This window comes from Crocuta crocuta, unplaced genomic scaffold, assembly GCF_008692635.1.
Source record: "Crocuta crocuta isolate KB4526 unplaced genomic scaffold, BGI_CrCroc_1.0 scaffold466, whole genome shotgun sequence".
In the NCBI taxonomy this organism is placed as follows: domain Eukaryota; kingdom Metazoa; phylum Chordata; class Mammalia; order Carnivora; family Hyaenidae; genus Crocuta; species Crocuta crocuta.
Window position 1 is genome coordinate 4,661,855 of NW_027529672.1, and position 15,466 is coordinate 4,677,320.

The window sequence follows — 15,466 nt, forward strand, 5'->3', positions numbered from 1 at the left end:
TATCACTACAACTGAAATTGCTCCCCTTGCCCTCAGGTATCCCCCTCCCCCATTACTGCTTTTACCCCCTGAACCTCCTCCCCACTCAGGTACACATCCTCCTCATTTACCTGCTTGTTTTCTGTTTCCCCGGGAGAGTGGGAAGCCCTGTGGGGGCTGGCGGCTGTGCAGTGCTCCTTTCTACATTTCTGGTGCCTGGAAACATGGAACATTCCAGGCATGAAGGGTCGCAGGTTGAATGAAGTACAGGGCGCCTGTCCCCAGAGCCCTGCCCTGCCTACGCCCAGGCTGCCTCCCCTTCTTGATGTTTGTAGAATTCAAACCCAAGGAGTCAGCCCTTCACTTATGCCACTTCATTGAGTTTCCGTTGCCCTTAGTATAAAGGGAACAACCCTCACCTCTAGAAATTTTTATATCTCCCTTTATCCCAGATTTAAGGTTTATAAAAAACTGTGTATTTTTTATGGATTACACTTATATTTAACCAAAAATGTAACTCTAGCCCTAACCTTAAAGTCTAGAAGATACAATATGTATTTTTCTTCCTTGAGTGTTTTTATTTTACAGAATAATTTTGGTTTGTCTTCACATATGATACGATTATAAATACTTAGAGCCTACCAGTAGGCTTTGCTTGATTACAATTTTAAGGGCTCAGAGCTTAAGATGTGAGATATGAGAACCCCATGGTGTGAGGGCAAAATGGCACTCACGGGGTGTGGGTCTGACTATAGTCCTTTACTGGGGTGAAGACCCTTTGTCATTCTATTTCTATGTGATGGATACGGGGTGGGGGTGGTTGACTTCCAATCCTGTTTCTCTCTGTTTCATCAGTTTCACGTTCTTTGTGGAAGAAGGAGGAAAGCCCCTCCCATCTGCTTCTGCTGAGGCTTGTTAAGCCGTGGCCTTGGGGGCAGCTGATCAGTGGTGAGAAGCGGCGAGTACCGGCAGTGTTTGGAGTCATTGGGCATGGACAGCCTGTGGCTATGCCAACCCACGGCCTGGCTGTGCTTCACGGAGGGTGTCACCTTGGTGGAGATATAGAGGCGAATCATGCTAGCATGACAGAGCCCACTGAACTTCCTGTGGCCTGGTATTTGGGGAAGAGGTGAAGACAAGTAGGTCCTGGGCCCTACAGCTGGGCAGCGGCCAGCGTGCACTGCAAGGTCCTCAGGTCAGTATATTTCAGGGTGATTTTTTCCTATCACTGAGTCCATGAAATGGAATGGAAGTGTCCTTCCTAACTATTTCGGGGAGCATGTGGGAATAAGACTGCTTCTCCTAAGCCAGCGCTGCTTGTATAATATGTGGTCCCAAGAAATTACAGTGAATCTTGGGGCATCTGGGGGGCTTAGTCGATTGAGTGTTCGACTCTTGATTTCAGCTCAGGTCATGATCTCATGGTTTTTGGGTTGGAGCCCCACGTTTGGCTCCCTGCACGGAGCCTGCTTGGGCTTTTCTCTCTCTCCCTCTCTCTCTGCTTCTCCCCTGCTCATGCTATTTCTCTCAAGATAAAGAATTAAACTTAAGAAAAGCTTAAAAAAATAAAAGGACTCTCTCTGTGGCAAACTGAACACCCCCCAACGCATACCCTCGGTTGGTGTTCTGTTTCGTTTTCAACAGTGGGTCAAGGGGCTCCCTCCAGCGCTTGCAGGAGGTGTTTATCTGCGTGGGTCAAACCCCAATGCTGCCTTGTGTCAACTCCAGGAAGAACTCGGCAAGTGCATGAGGTTGCCTGCATCGTGTACTTCAGTTCCAGGGGCCACGGTGAGTCAGGCAGGAGCTTTCCGTCCTACTCACGCGTGTTCTTGCGGAACCGCTCCGTGACCCAGAGGAGGACACCTGTGTGCCTCCGAGGGACTCTGTGCCCCCGCATCAGGGCGTCCTCCTCCACCAGGCGTGGCAGGTGCACAGCCCGTCCCCGGGAAGTAGAGTCCAGAATGACAACCACAGAGAGAAGGGACTTTGCAGACAGGGAGGTTGGAGCTCCAGAGATGGAAAGAGAAGCCAGGGCAGACGTGTGCACAGGGGAATTACTTAGTGCTCGTTCTTCCTTTACAGCCATGAACTCTCCTCCAGTTCCCCAAAGTTTCCTCCTGCGCTGCCTCCCATACCCTGCTCTGTGCAGGGAGAGCTGCCCAGGGGTGCGTCCTGGGTCCTGGAGCGTGTCCTGGGTCCTGGATGACTCCCTGGGTACCAGGGGCACCGCCTAGGTTTTGGGCATGTGTCCTGCATACCTGGAGTGTTCCTTGGGTTCTGTGGGTGCACCTTGGATTCTGGGAATGAGCCTGGGTTCCGGGGCATCTAGCTCCACCCTGGGAAGCATGCAGTGGCCAGTGTCAGCGGCACCTCGCGCTCCCTGGCCTTGCCATCCTCTCCAATAAAGCATTTGATTTGGTCTCTGAAGGCCTCCCAGGCGCCCACGGAGCGAGGCTCTCAAAGGGCCGCGGAGGGGAGCCACCGTCTCGCTGTGATCCCCAAGGCGGCTCAGGGGCTCTGGAGGCCAGGCTGAGCTGATAATTGTCACCGCTAATGGTCCCTGTGATTTCTGCCAAGCCCTCTGGTCAGCGAGCGCTCCCCAGGAAGCCCAGGGTTCGGGCTCTACTTTCATGGCACCAATTAACTTCCTCTGCCTTTTCTTGTGGGTCCGTGGAATTACTCTGCACTCTTTACGAGGATGTTTAGCGATTCTCATCGACTGTTGAGGAGCCTGCTGGGACACTGCCAACTGATCTTAACAAGCCCACTTACTGCAGGGTTTCCCACTGCTTTCCTGGGCGAGGAACTCCTTAACCAAAGGCACAGCTCCCAGGAGAACTTCGAGAAGGTGCCTCGTTACGAATATTTTGATGTTGAAAATGTTCAGCACGTAAGTTGGTTGTGAAGCCGGCCAGTGTGCTTGGAAGAACAGGGTGGGCCTTGGGCGAACTTGGAGCAGGGTGGGCTTCTGATTCGGCCCCTCCGCCTTTTATCCTTCGCTCTTCTTTCTTCTCACCCTGGGCCCGCCGGCCTCAGCTGCGCGCCGCCCCTCCACCGGCCACACTGAAAGCCCGCGCGCTAATTGGTGATTAGGCACTAATGCATGGCGATTGTTGGCTTGCTTCCGCTCCTGGATAACTTTGTTTTCCTTTTTATATTCGCTAGCGCCTTTCATGTCTTAACAAGAGGGGCCAACTTGTGTAAGATTTCAGAAATGGTAGGTGGGCGAGATCTGAACTTCGGGCTCCCCCCGCAAATGCACAGTCTGGGTGACTGCGCGTGGCACGCGGAGCTGTGACTGGCTCTGGGACCAGGGGTGATGGGGCTGCGTGAGGGAGAGGGGGTGGGGTGACCTCTCCAGTCCCGCCTGCAGAGAGGGGAGGGTCTCTGGATGTTCTCTGTGGGGTAACAGAGGATGAAGCTTGTGTGTGATGTACCTGGGAGCCCAGGCTGGCGGGACAGCCTACAAGGTCAGACTCTGTTTGAGGCATCAGGTAGGTGGAGAGAGCCTCCTGCTAGAAACACACACAGTAGGAGATTAGAATTTACCATCAGGCAAGCTGAGGGGTAATCAGCTTATTACAGTAGGAGTCTTGATTACCCAAGAGCAGGTGGAATGAGTCAGAAACAAAATCAATCCAATAAATGAGGGAGAGCGATGTTTATGGATTCACCATGGGGTTGGGTTCTGAGAATGGATTCATTTTTATCTTCCTGGATTCCCCGGGCACAGGAGAGAGACAACTTGGAGAAAGACCTTGGTTCTGCGGAGAGACAGTGTTTTCCAGGTTTTGAGCAGTGCTGTCTGAGAGGGCCTGTTGCAGGGATGGGGTGTTCTACGTCCGCACCGTCCAGGATGGAAGCTGCTCACACACCCAGCCTGCGAGCGCAGCGGCCGTGGCTCGTGCACCTGAGGAACTGACGATTCCCTGCCGTTTGCCCTGAAGTATGTTCAGCATCATCCGAATACCCACATGTGGCTGATGGCTGCCCACTAGATAGTAGNGTCAGGGGAGGGGAGGGCAGAGAGGGGATCTGGGGAGGTGGAGGGTGCCAGACGGAGAGGACATTATAGGGCTTGTGGGCACATCTGGGCTTGTCCCTGGGGATGGCAGGAAGCCACAGGAGGGTTTTAGTAGCAGAGTAGTGCACTCAGCTCTAGAGTTTAAAGGAGAGGCGCCTGGTTGGCTCAGGCAGTTAAGTGTCAGATCTCAGCTCAGGGCATGATCTCAAGCTTCATGAGTTAGAGCCCCACATCAGGCTCTGTGCTGTCAGTTTGGAGCCTGCTTAGGATGCTCTGTCCCCCTCTCTCTCTGCCCGTCCCCTGATCTCTCTTTCTCTCTCTCAAAAATAAAACAAGCATGGAGATACTCCCTTCTGGGGTCCATGTACGAGTAAGACGAGGAGCAGGAGAGCAGCCAGAGAAGGTGGCAGTAGATGTAAACACACAATTAACACATACAATGGTAGAGAATCAGGAGGGACAGTTAATGCCAGGACTGGGGCCGGACACTCCACACTGATGATCACACCACCTCTAGAAAAATATCCCAAAGGGAAAGTTGTCTGGGCTTTGCAATCAGCCGTTGGTTGTTGAGAAAGACAACCGGGAAATGAAGACACCGCAGTGGCTGGCTTGCAGGGTGGAGAGCGTCCTTCTGAGAGAGCGGGGCCTGGGCCAGGAGCAGATCTGGACGCACATGCTGGAGTTCTGGCCACCTGGGCAAAGTCAGACTCGGGCCGCCCGCCATGCATCAGGGCGAACCTCTGCCTGGCACAGCAAAGGCAGAACTAAGAAGGGGCTTCTCGGTGAGTGGGGGAAGATGACCCTGGCCAGGGCAGTGTCACTTGGTAGAGGTGACTCTCCTTGCCTAGATGGTGTGGCCCGGTCCTCCTGACACAGAGGTGAAATAGAGGTGTCCTGGAAGCAGAGAAGGGGCTGGCCATGCCACAAGGGGACAGGAAGAGGTGGCCTCCGTGGGACGTGGTGTGACCTAGGAGTTCACGTGGGCAGGTGCTCTGAAAAATGGCGTGACGACTTACTAACTCACCAAGTTACTATTTATTTTACACACCTATTTTTAAAAAGTGTTTTCTTGGGGCACCTGGTTGGCTCAGTTGGTTAAGCATCTGACTTCAGCTCAAGTCACGATCTTGTGGTTCATGGGTTGGAGCCCCGCGTCGGGCTCTGTGCTGACAGCTCAGAGCCTGGAGCCTGCTTCAGATTCTGTATCTCCCTCTCTCTCTGCCCCTCCCCTGCTTATGCTGTCTCTCTCTCTCTCTCTGTCTCTTTCTCTCTCTCTCTCTCAAAAAATAAATAAAACACACACACACACACAATTAAAAAAAGTGTTTTCTTCTCTACATATAAAAAAATAAGGCACAGTATTTGGACTAATCCAGTTCTGTCTGCACAGATCCTTCCTTATTTATCCTAAAGGAAGTAATCATGTCCGTGTGCAAAGCGGGAGCCTGGAGGATGTTCCTCACAGCTTAGTTTATCTAAATTCATGACAGTAGCTCATCGGGTAATTCGGGGGAGGCTACAACCCAGAATCCTGTACATGATGTTGAAAGAAAATATTCAGAAACTTGAAAATTATCCAGATTATATTGATAAGTGATAAAAACCAAGTTATAAAATAACACATAGAGTTTACTCACATTTTTCTCTAAAGGAGTTTATATAAAAAAAGGTCTATACATTCATGGAAAAAATTAGGATCATAAAACAAAATCTGGTTACTCTGAGAAGTTGAATTAGAATCACAGGTGTGTTTTAAAATTGTCCATCAACTGACAAATGGACCAAGAAGATGGGGTTTATCTATACCATGGAATACTACATGGCAATGAGAAAGAATGAAATCTGGCCTGTGTAGTAACATGGATGGACCTTGAGGGTGTTGTGCTGAGCGAAATAAGTCAGACAGAGAAGGACAGATACCATATGTTTGCACGTATAGAAGGATTAGGAGGAACTTAACGGAGGACCATGGAGGAGAAGCAGAAAAATAGTGGGGGAGAGGGAGGGAGGCAAACCATGAGAGACTCTTGAATGCCAAGAAGAAACTGAGGGCTGATTGGGGGGGGAGGGGAAGGGAGAGATGGGCATGGAGGGGGGCACTTGTGGGGATGAGCACTGGGTGTTCTATGGAAACCAACTTGACAATAAACTACTAAAAAAAGAAAATAAAGAAGTTGTATATTTCTCTCCAAAAAAAAATTCCTTTCTTCTCTTTCGTTTTTGTTAATATTGTACAAAAACATCCATTGCTGGAAATTAGAAGAAATTCTTTTTCTGTTTTGTTGAGGGGAAGGGAGGGGCCGAGGGAGAGGCAGGGGAGGCAGAGAGGGCTCTGCCCTGGAGTGAGGTTCCATTTCCCAGAAGCCCACCGTAGTAGATGGTTTTTAGATGTGAAAACACAGGAAGGCTGTTTCCAGTGAATCCTTTGTCCTCAATCAAAAAAGCATTTTCCTCCTTTGTGGAAAGCAAAGTGCAGGCTGTGTCTGGTCCCGGGCATTGAGCTGGCCCCGTCGTGGGGGCCCGGTGGGACCGTGCCTCTGTGAGCAGACAGTGACTCTGTGACTCCGGAGCACTCAGCCGAGAAAGGCACCTCATGCCTGAGCCCGGATCGGTGAGACGCCGTCTAAGGGTGGCTGTGCAGAGCCCCGGGCCCTCCCGGTGACAGCAGCTCGCTGAAATGGGATTGCCTACTCAATTAGCTTGCAGGATTCCCAATCCCAGGGGTCCCGACTGTCAGACAGGATCCACAGGGGTGTGATGAAGGGGGCCTGTCAGTGGGACCCAGGCTGGGGCAGGGCCCTCTATAAATGACATTCATAAGCCCTGCAGACGCTGGGGCACAGACCTGGTGTCCCGTGGATGGGACAGTTCAAGGTTGTTTAATTGGATCCCTGCTCCCTTTTGGCACAATCATTTTGGTGACGGGTTGGCCTTCCGTTAGAGAAAAAAAAAAAAGAATCCTTTAGATGTTTGGGTATTTCTGCTCAGGTGTGACTTTCAGGTTAAGGCGGAGAGCGGACCTTGCGGACAGCCGGGCGGGGCTCTCCTATGCCTGCAGGCGCCACTCCCCGGCCCCAGAGTCCCTTTGGGAAGACACATTGCTCCGGAAGGCACTTAAACTGGCCTTTTGGAACAGACTTCAAAGCCTGATGCCCATTCGTTCAATTATTCTTAAAACCGTCAATGTCGTCCTCCGCGGAAGGCAGGTTTCTCTCTGGAAATTGGCAGAAGTCGTTTGGAGCTGAGTATGAGGAAGAACCGTAACGTAAGAGGGAGATGTGACCCTGTGGAGCACACCGGAGCCCATTCTGGTGGGCAGAGGGCCCTACGGGGGACACGTCTCCTTGTGGTGTCGAGGGCAGAGTCTCAGAGAAATCACAGGACTCGTCCAAGTTCACCTGGGCAGAGAGGGGCAGAGCTACGGATGAGAGTCAGTGTGCTGATGTCTGGCCTCAGGCGGAGTGAAGCCTGATGGGTTCCACCAGGTGACCTTCTGCTGTTAACGACTTCCAACCACATGACGCTATATTCTAGAAAGCCCCACGTAAATGCGGCTCCAGTCCTGTGCCCACGGCTGGTTTTGGGCATCAGAGGTGCTTCCAGATCAGACCCCTCTGGAAAGTCCCCAAACGCTGTTTCCAAGCTTATGGAGATGTGAAGATCAGTCTTATGTGGATGATGAGATTTTCTCTGTCTCTCGTCGGAAAGTTTTGGTGTCAGATATGGGCTGTTTTTCTTTATTGTGTGCTGAGGTCACGTATTTTTCGAGGTGGAGAGATAAACGTTTTTCTTCCAATAAAACAGTCTGCCATTTAAAACCCTGCCTCTTTGGACGCAACCAGAGCAGAGATCATTCAGCACACATGTCCCCAGGGGTCTGCTCCTCCTTCAGGGGACGGTGGCTTCTGCACCCACCCAGAAGTTAGGCTGGTGTTTTTCTGCCTTTCATGAATTATTTGGACTTTATCTTTAATATATATTCAGATGTTGATCTTTTCATGAATTCAGACAGGGCTTTTACGTTCTGGACTCCATTCGTGAGGTTTTGATGCACTCAGTGTGGTGTTCCGTGGTTGCAGGTAGGGTCTGGAGTCCTGTATGAAGTATTTGTCATTTGGGCTGTCACGAGTCTTGACTGTTAGTATTTTTTCCCCAGGAGTTTTTCATATTTCTTCTAGAATCAAAAACTTAGAATTTCAGGTTCTTTTGTGTTTTTTCTTCTCCCCCTCCTCCTCTTCTTCCTCTTCTTCCTCCTCCATCCCCTCCCTCATTGTCTCTGTCTCTCTCTGCTTCTCCTTAGCAAGATCTAATGAGAAGAGCATGAAGCGGCTGGACCTGGTGCTCACTGCTGCAAAGGCCCCCAGGAAGAACGGGGCAGTGGTGGCCATTACAATGGGCACCAAAGCACTCTGGGGCTGGCTGTTGGCATGACCAGGCATTACCAGGGCCCCTAAAATGTCACGGGCAAGGAAAGAGTGATGTGAAGCCTTTGGAGGCCGGCAGGTAACTGCAGGACAGGACTCAGGAACCCAGAGAGCGGCCAGAGGCAGACAAGGTCTGGGGCAGCAGCCACACAGCAGTGTCCTCACGGACGGAAGACTCCATCTTGGAAGCAGAGAGACGCGAAGTGAATGTTTAATACCCTGGTTGAAGAAGATGGCATCTCCTGTGATTGGAATGATATAGAATTAATGTGTATCTGCAACAAATATCATTAAGATTCAGTATTCCTGGGCACCTGGGGGGCTCAGTCGGTTAGGCATCTGACTTTGGCTCAGGTCATGATCTCACGGTTCGTGGGTTCGAGCCCCGCGTCGGGCTCTGTGCTGACAGCCAGCTCAGAGCCTAGAGCCTATTTCAGATTCTGTGTCTCCCTCTCTCTCTGACCCTCCCCTGCTCATGCTGTTTCTCTCTCTCTCTCTCTCTCTCTCTCTCTCAGAAATAAATAAAACAATACAAAAAAGATTCAGTATTCCTCACAGAGATGGAGAGTCAGGAAAGGAAGGAAGGATGCAAGGCATTTCTCTCGGCTCCATGGAAAACCGGAAGATCACTGGCCTATGAATCAGCCAAACTGGGGGTGCTGGGGACACACAATTGCATCTGAGAATGTTTCTTTTGTGTTTAGAAGTATTGCACGATCCCAACCCCAGACAGCAGTTTGACTGGAGAGGACATCTCCTTGGGCCGTCAAGTCCCAAGGCCCTGACTTGCTGGGCCTGATCTGGTCTGGTTCTGGTCATGGGTGACATTGGGCTTCTGCTGCCCATGACTCGCGGTGGCTGGTTTCGAGGCAACAGGTACCTGAGCTGTCCTGCCGCCATGCCTCTACTCTCCGGAAACTGGGCCATTCCCTGGGCCTCCCGCTCGGCTCCACTACAGCCCCTCCTCTTCTTCCGCCCCTGCCTCTACCCACTCTGGCTCGCAGAAGCCTGTTTCTTTCTTGTTTCAGTATTTTTAGAAGGAAGGTAGTGGCATCTTCTAAGATAGGGGTTGTTGACTGATGTACTGATGCCGGGACTCAAACCTGTCTTGAAAGGCTGCCTTCCCGGCATGTGGTGGGTTTCGTATCCTTGGAGCCACAAAGCTGGCATTGTTTTGAGAGGGTTAACTAAGATTAATGAGCAAAGAAACATGAAGCCATAAAGGATCAGCATTTCCAATCAATGACTGAATAAATTTAATGTGTATTCCATCTGCAATTTCTTTGGCGCGAACACGCAGACGCCAATTCTGAAAGCGGTTGCCTCTTTAAGTTTCTGAATAATCCGCTAAGACAAAAAACAGGGTGTACTTCCAGTTTAACAGTGTTTTACTTAAGGTTTGTACCACAGTCGATGTATCGATCAAGAGGAATTTGTAGAATACAGAGGTGCGTTTAATAAGAGCTGGACAGAGGACTGCAAACCTCGCTATTCCCAAGACTTTAACACTTGCGAATTGCAGCTTCAGCATCTGATTTGGGAGGGGAAAGGAAAGGAGAAGAAAAATAATTGTGGTAGCGTAATGGGGATGGCAAAACGAGAGGTCTAATTCCTACCCAGTGCCCACGCTATGAAATCAAGGAGAATCTGCATAGGTGTTCCAAGGGAACTTTGCGCATTAGCTTCTCAGAGAATGTGTATTTAAGTAGTGCGTAATGACTGTTTCAGGCAGGGAGCCGTGCGAAGCCTCTGTCCACTTTATTTCTGACATTAGCCCTGTACCAACAAGAGAACATCTCTCTCTTTTTATCACCCCCAGATTAGCCTAGAGCGGCCTCCTTCTTCCCGACATTTGAATAACAAGCTTGATGAAGCCACTTAACTCTCTCCAATTACAGGTGCCAAGTGGGGGTACACAAAAGAGAGGCCTTTTACATGTGTGAATGGTTTCACAGCCCAGTGTCATAATCAGATTCGAGAAATTGAACTTGCAGAAAGTTTGTGCTAGCCTGGTGGATTTTCATTTCAGACGTTGTCAACTCAAGGGCATTTGGACCAATCAATATCTGTCTGTCTTCTCGCACATAGAAAGTTAGCTATTAGAAAAGAGAGGCTTACAGCAGACTCAGCCAATACCATTAGCCCTAGCCCTAGGGCAGTTCTGTCCATGTGCCCGGGTAGGCACCTGCCCCCTCCCCTCCCCCACCATTAGGGAGGCCACTTGGGATGTCATTTGGACAGAGCGGGCAAAGAGCACTTCTTTATTCTTTCTCTTTTTTACACCCAGACTCCCCCAAAATCAATAAATCTGTTCTTTGCTTATTTTCAGAACTTTACTTCAATATAAGCAAGGACTTTCCTTCCAGCAACAAACTTGGCTAACACCATGTCAAGCTTATGTGTGTGTGTGTTTTCTTTCTCTGTTTCAATTTGAAAAATAATTGGAAATAATATCTGATTGATGTTCTCTCTCTCTCTCTCTCTCTTTTAGCTAAAGATTTCCTTGATAAAAGACCTCAATCCATCTCGGCTCATGATTCAGCACTGATTTTCCACTCTGGGTGTCCTGCTGTGCCCTGGAGTCATTGTGGGAAATTAAGGAAATGCAGTATTGTTTCCTTAATCAGAGAAAACTTTATCCCGATTGTGTTCTTTGAGTGCTGTTTTGTATTTCCTTGTTACTGATGCTTTTCCTGTGATTTTTGTTCTGCACTGAACTACTCCCTGACAGAGAAAACCCTGAAGCAGTTAAGATACCAGGAAAGGGAGAATTGAGAATTGGTTAGTGGAGCTTTGGAGTCTCTCCCAACAGGTCTTAGAATTTTGTTCAGCTTATTGTGACCTTTCTTTTTCTTTTCTTCCCTTTTTCCTTCCTCCTTTCCTTCCTTCCTCTCACTATCTGTCTCTCTCTCTCTTTGCCTCTCATTAGTAAGATCTAATGAGAAGAGCATGAAGCGGCTGGACCTGGTACTCACTGCTGCAAAGGCCCCCAGGAAGAACGGGGCAGTGGTGGCCCATTACAATGGGCACCAAAGCACTCCGGGGCTGGCTGTTGGCATGACTAGGCATTACCAGGGCCCCTAAAATGTCACGGGCAAGGAAAGAGTGATGTGAAGCCTTTGGAGGCCGGCAGGTAACTGCAGGACAGGACTCAGGAACCCAGAGAGCGGCCAGAGGCAGACAAGGTCTGGGGCAGCAGCCACACAGCAGTGTCCTCACGGACGGAAGACTCCATCTTGGAAGCAGAGAGACGCGAAGTGAATGTTTAATACCCTGGTTGAAGAAGATGGCATCTCCTGTGATTGGAATGATATAGAATTAATGTGTATCTGCAACAAATATCATTAAGATTCAGTATTCCTCGCAGAGATGAAGAATCAGGGAATTCCAGTGGGTCTGGTGGCTAGAGCCATTCTCCGCGGCCTGCCCCATCTGCAGACAGAAAGGGCATGCTCCATGGTAAAGACATCTGCTGGCAGACAAAAGTAAAGATGTGAATTTCCTCTCAGATTCCTGGACAAGCACAAGACTTCTAGTCCTCTCTTTTAATGTGACTCTGGATTGCTCTTTCCCTGACAGTTGCTGTAGAGAGAGAGAGAGCATGGGCTTGCTGCACGGCACGGACATACTTTTTGTTTTGGTGTAATTAGCAAGGGTAATTTTCTGGCATGGCTCCGGAATGGTCTGTGAGGGCTTTTCATATCTGAAAGCAGAGGAGAGCTCAAGGTGAGATCCCGAGCCTTAGCAAGGAAGACCAGTTCAAACCTGGAGCTAAAAGCGGAGAGGCTAGGATTTCGGCGAGACCCCAACGACGGGCTTGCTCGGGCCTCCAGGCAAAATTTCTCACTGGGTTCCCTGTGGGAGCTGCTCAGGATGGGCCTACGGGGTCTGGAAAGTGGATGGCGCTGTCCTGTCTTCCTTTTTGAATGAGAATATAGAGCCTTCATTTAGGGGTTTGCTTTACCGCCCTGGCCTAATGCTCATCAGCCGTTCTCAGTTGTGTCTTTGCTCATCTCTCTTCCCCAATGGTAAAGACACAGTTTGTGTGTTTTTATTCACTTTTGCATCTTCAGTATCTGTCAAAGGACTGTCCAGAGACATCCCCCACACATAAGAAGACAAATGTGTCACTGAACACACTAATCCAACTTTTTTTTTTTTTTTTTTTTCGATACCAAGACTTTCTCAATAAAGGAAGCTGAGTGCTGATCGGTAAGGCTCATCTTGGCACATACCTCACTGCTTCCCAGACCTGACTTTGGGTGGCCCTAGCCCAACATGGAGCCCTGACTCAGAGTCCTGCTTGCTGGCTTGGATCTAAAGGATATACTCCATACCGCCCGCCCCCCTTCCATACATTCCCCTCCCCTGTCCCAAGGAGAGGGGATGGCACTAAGCCTGGGTCGCCAATCATAACACCCCATTTCCTGGTCATGTGCTTCATCTCCATGTGGTCATGTGACAAAATGGAATCTAAGTCTAATCGAAGCTGAGCGAGTTAAAGGAAATCTTATCTTCCTAGTGGGGTAGCTGGGCTAATATGAGCCTGGAAGCTTCCAGAAGCTCTGGTCTTGTCCTCAAAGAGAAGTTCAGCTGGGGGAAATTAGAGGGTGGCTCCTGGATCCAGCTGTCCTCACCCATTCCTTGTAACTTCCCAGCTGTGTGCATCAGGCATCCCTTCTTTCTCCCCAGCTTGTTTGGATTGTTTCTGGCACTGCCACCAAAAAAGCCTTGATGAGTAAGAAATCTCAAGATTCCATAGGAGTTTTAAAAGTCTGAATGTTTGAGTCCTCATTTTTTAGGTCCTTATTCCTAAAAGAGAAAGGCTTCCATGGTCCAAAAGATAAAGAATTGTATAGGTACCATATGGTCCTTCTAAGAAATTGAAACAGGACGATTTTTTAAAATATTTAAACTACCGTTCCTTCTAGTATTCATTTTCAAATGTATATGTGGTTCTTGGCAAATAAGAGACTATTTGTATTAATTGGTGCCCTTTTTAAAGTACATTCCCTTGCAGTCCTTTATCTCTAGATAAACATGGAGCTTCTTAAACACTGGAGGGAAATCACACTTGTGTTTTAGTATGGCTTCTCCTCTGTGAGTAAAATGAATGGATTTGGGAGCAAAAATAGCCCCTTCTTCAATAGCTGCAACATTGAAATCTTCGTTTCCAAGGCAGTCAGATCCCATAGCACTTTTTCACTGTAACAATGAGGTTGAGTTAAAAAAATATAATAAAGCCATCATCATCTTCAGAAGTGTCAATTTAAAGCCCAAAGCAGGGAGTTTGGGCTCTCACCTACCATTTCTTTTCTTCTGCCAGTTCTAAAAATTAAACTCCCTATAACTATAGCTTTCTTTTCATTCAATCTGAACCTGAGCTGCAAGATTGGAGGAGTTTAAGTTTAAAAGCAGCACCACCTCTGAAACAGCTACATAAGCCCACCTTTTGACCAACCATCAGAGGGAACATAAATGTGCTTAGTAGAGCACAGATTTTTGTCTGTTCAGCATCCTTTTCTTTGAAAAACGGGTGCTTTTGCATTCTAAAATGGTCTTGCTCAAATCCTGAGGGCTAGCCCGCACCCCCTCCTTCTGCCTTTTAGCAGAAGGGGAGCCTCAGTGTGTGTACTTGACCTCCAGTCAGAGTACACAGAGTACCCCTCCTCAGCATCAGTGATTGTCTGGAGATTGGGTTCAAGATCCCACTGGGTCACAGGGAGTCCTCTGGGCTTGTGTTGGAGCTTTCAGGAAAGGAGCTCACTTGCTCTGGGATCATGAACTGTAAGGATCAAAGTTTAGAGCAATGGGCAACATCTGCCTGAGGGTACAACCCAGCAGCGGGAAGCAACAGCTAGAAGATGGAGTTGTCCGCCTGCCTGGGTTGAACCTTGAGCTCTAGTCATGGAGGAAGTGGACCCTGCCTCTTCCCCTAGACTTTCCAAATTATTTGAGGCTAATGGTTGTCTTTTGTGCTTAAGCTATTACTTATGTCCCAAAGAGTCCCAGTGGCTAGAGTGTGGAAATTAAGAACTCCTTTAGTTTTTAAGCTAACTGCTGTCAAGGTGTCTAGACATGCTATTTATGTGTCTAGGCCAGTCTGGGAAATGGTGTTCCTTTGTTTAAGCCACTGGTTTCAGCCACTCATGACTTGTTGGGTATAGGATGCACAGTGTACCTTTATGGTTCTGTCCATTCGTTCATTTCCCCTAAGTGGCAGATTCAAACAGTAGGGTTAGCCTCCTTCCAGAAGCACCAACAGTGGGTTGCAGACCCTGAAGATTGTACAATTGACAAAACATTGAAAGCTTTCGGGAGAAAAGACAAATGGATGGAGAATCTGAGTCAGGCTAAGTGAAGTTGACATTTAGTGGGTGAAAGCCCCGTGTTACAAAAAGCTGCTGTACTACTGGACGTCAGTCTTGACTTGGGCCAGATTTGTCATTTGGCTTGTAAGCAGAACGTTCCTGTGAATCCCGGCAACGTGGTGTCTTCTGGTCGCAGGGTTTGTAAAGCTGGAGAGCTATCTGCAAATAATAGAAATGGTAGACGTTGGCAATGTTCCTCAGCATTTTAACAAGCACATCTGCTCCATTCCAGCCTCTAGACTTTGTCTTGTCTGTCCCAGGCTGGGGAGGAAAAGTGTTGCCCGGAGAGAAACCTTACTACGGAGGAGAAGGGCGGGGTTGGGGGGAGAGAAAGGAGGGTGAGCCAGAAGTTGTATTTCTGAGATGAAAAAACAAACAAGCGAAAACAACTGCTTTTTTCTACTCCTCTGATTCTTGCTTTTTAAAGGTTAAAAACCTCAGCATACAGATGTCTCTTCATGCCCACCATGACTGAGTTTGTATGGGACGGGCTGCTCGGACACAGGAGCAAGGCTTGGCTGTTTTGGCCTTGACTCGCCCTCCTGGCCAGCTCTGCCGGGCAACAAATCTAATAACAGAGTAGGGTCACAGGAGGAAAGGTCTGGAAAAGTGGGAATGGGAACCAAAGCAGACAGGACAGCAAAACAGCTCTTTAGCTGTGAAGT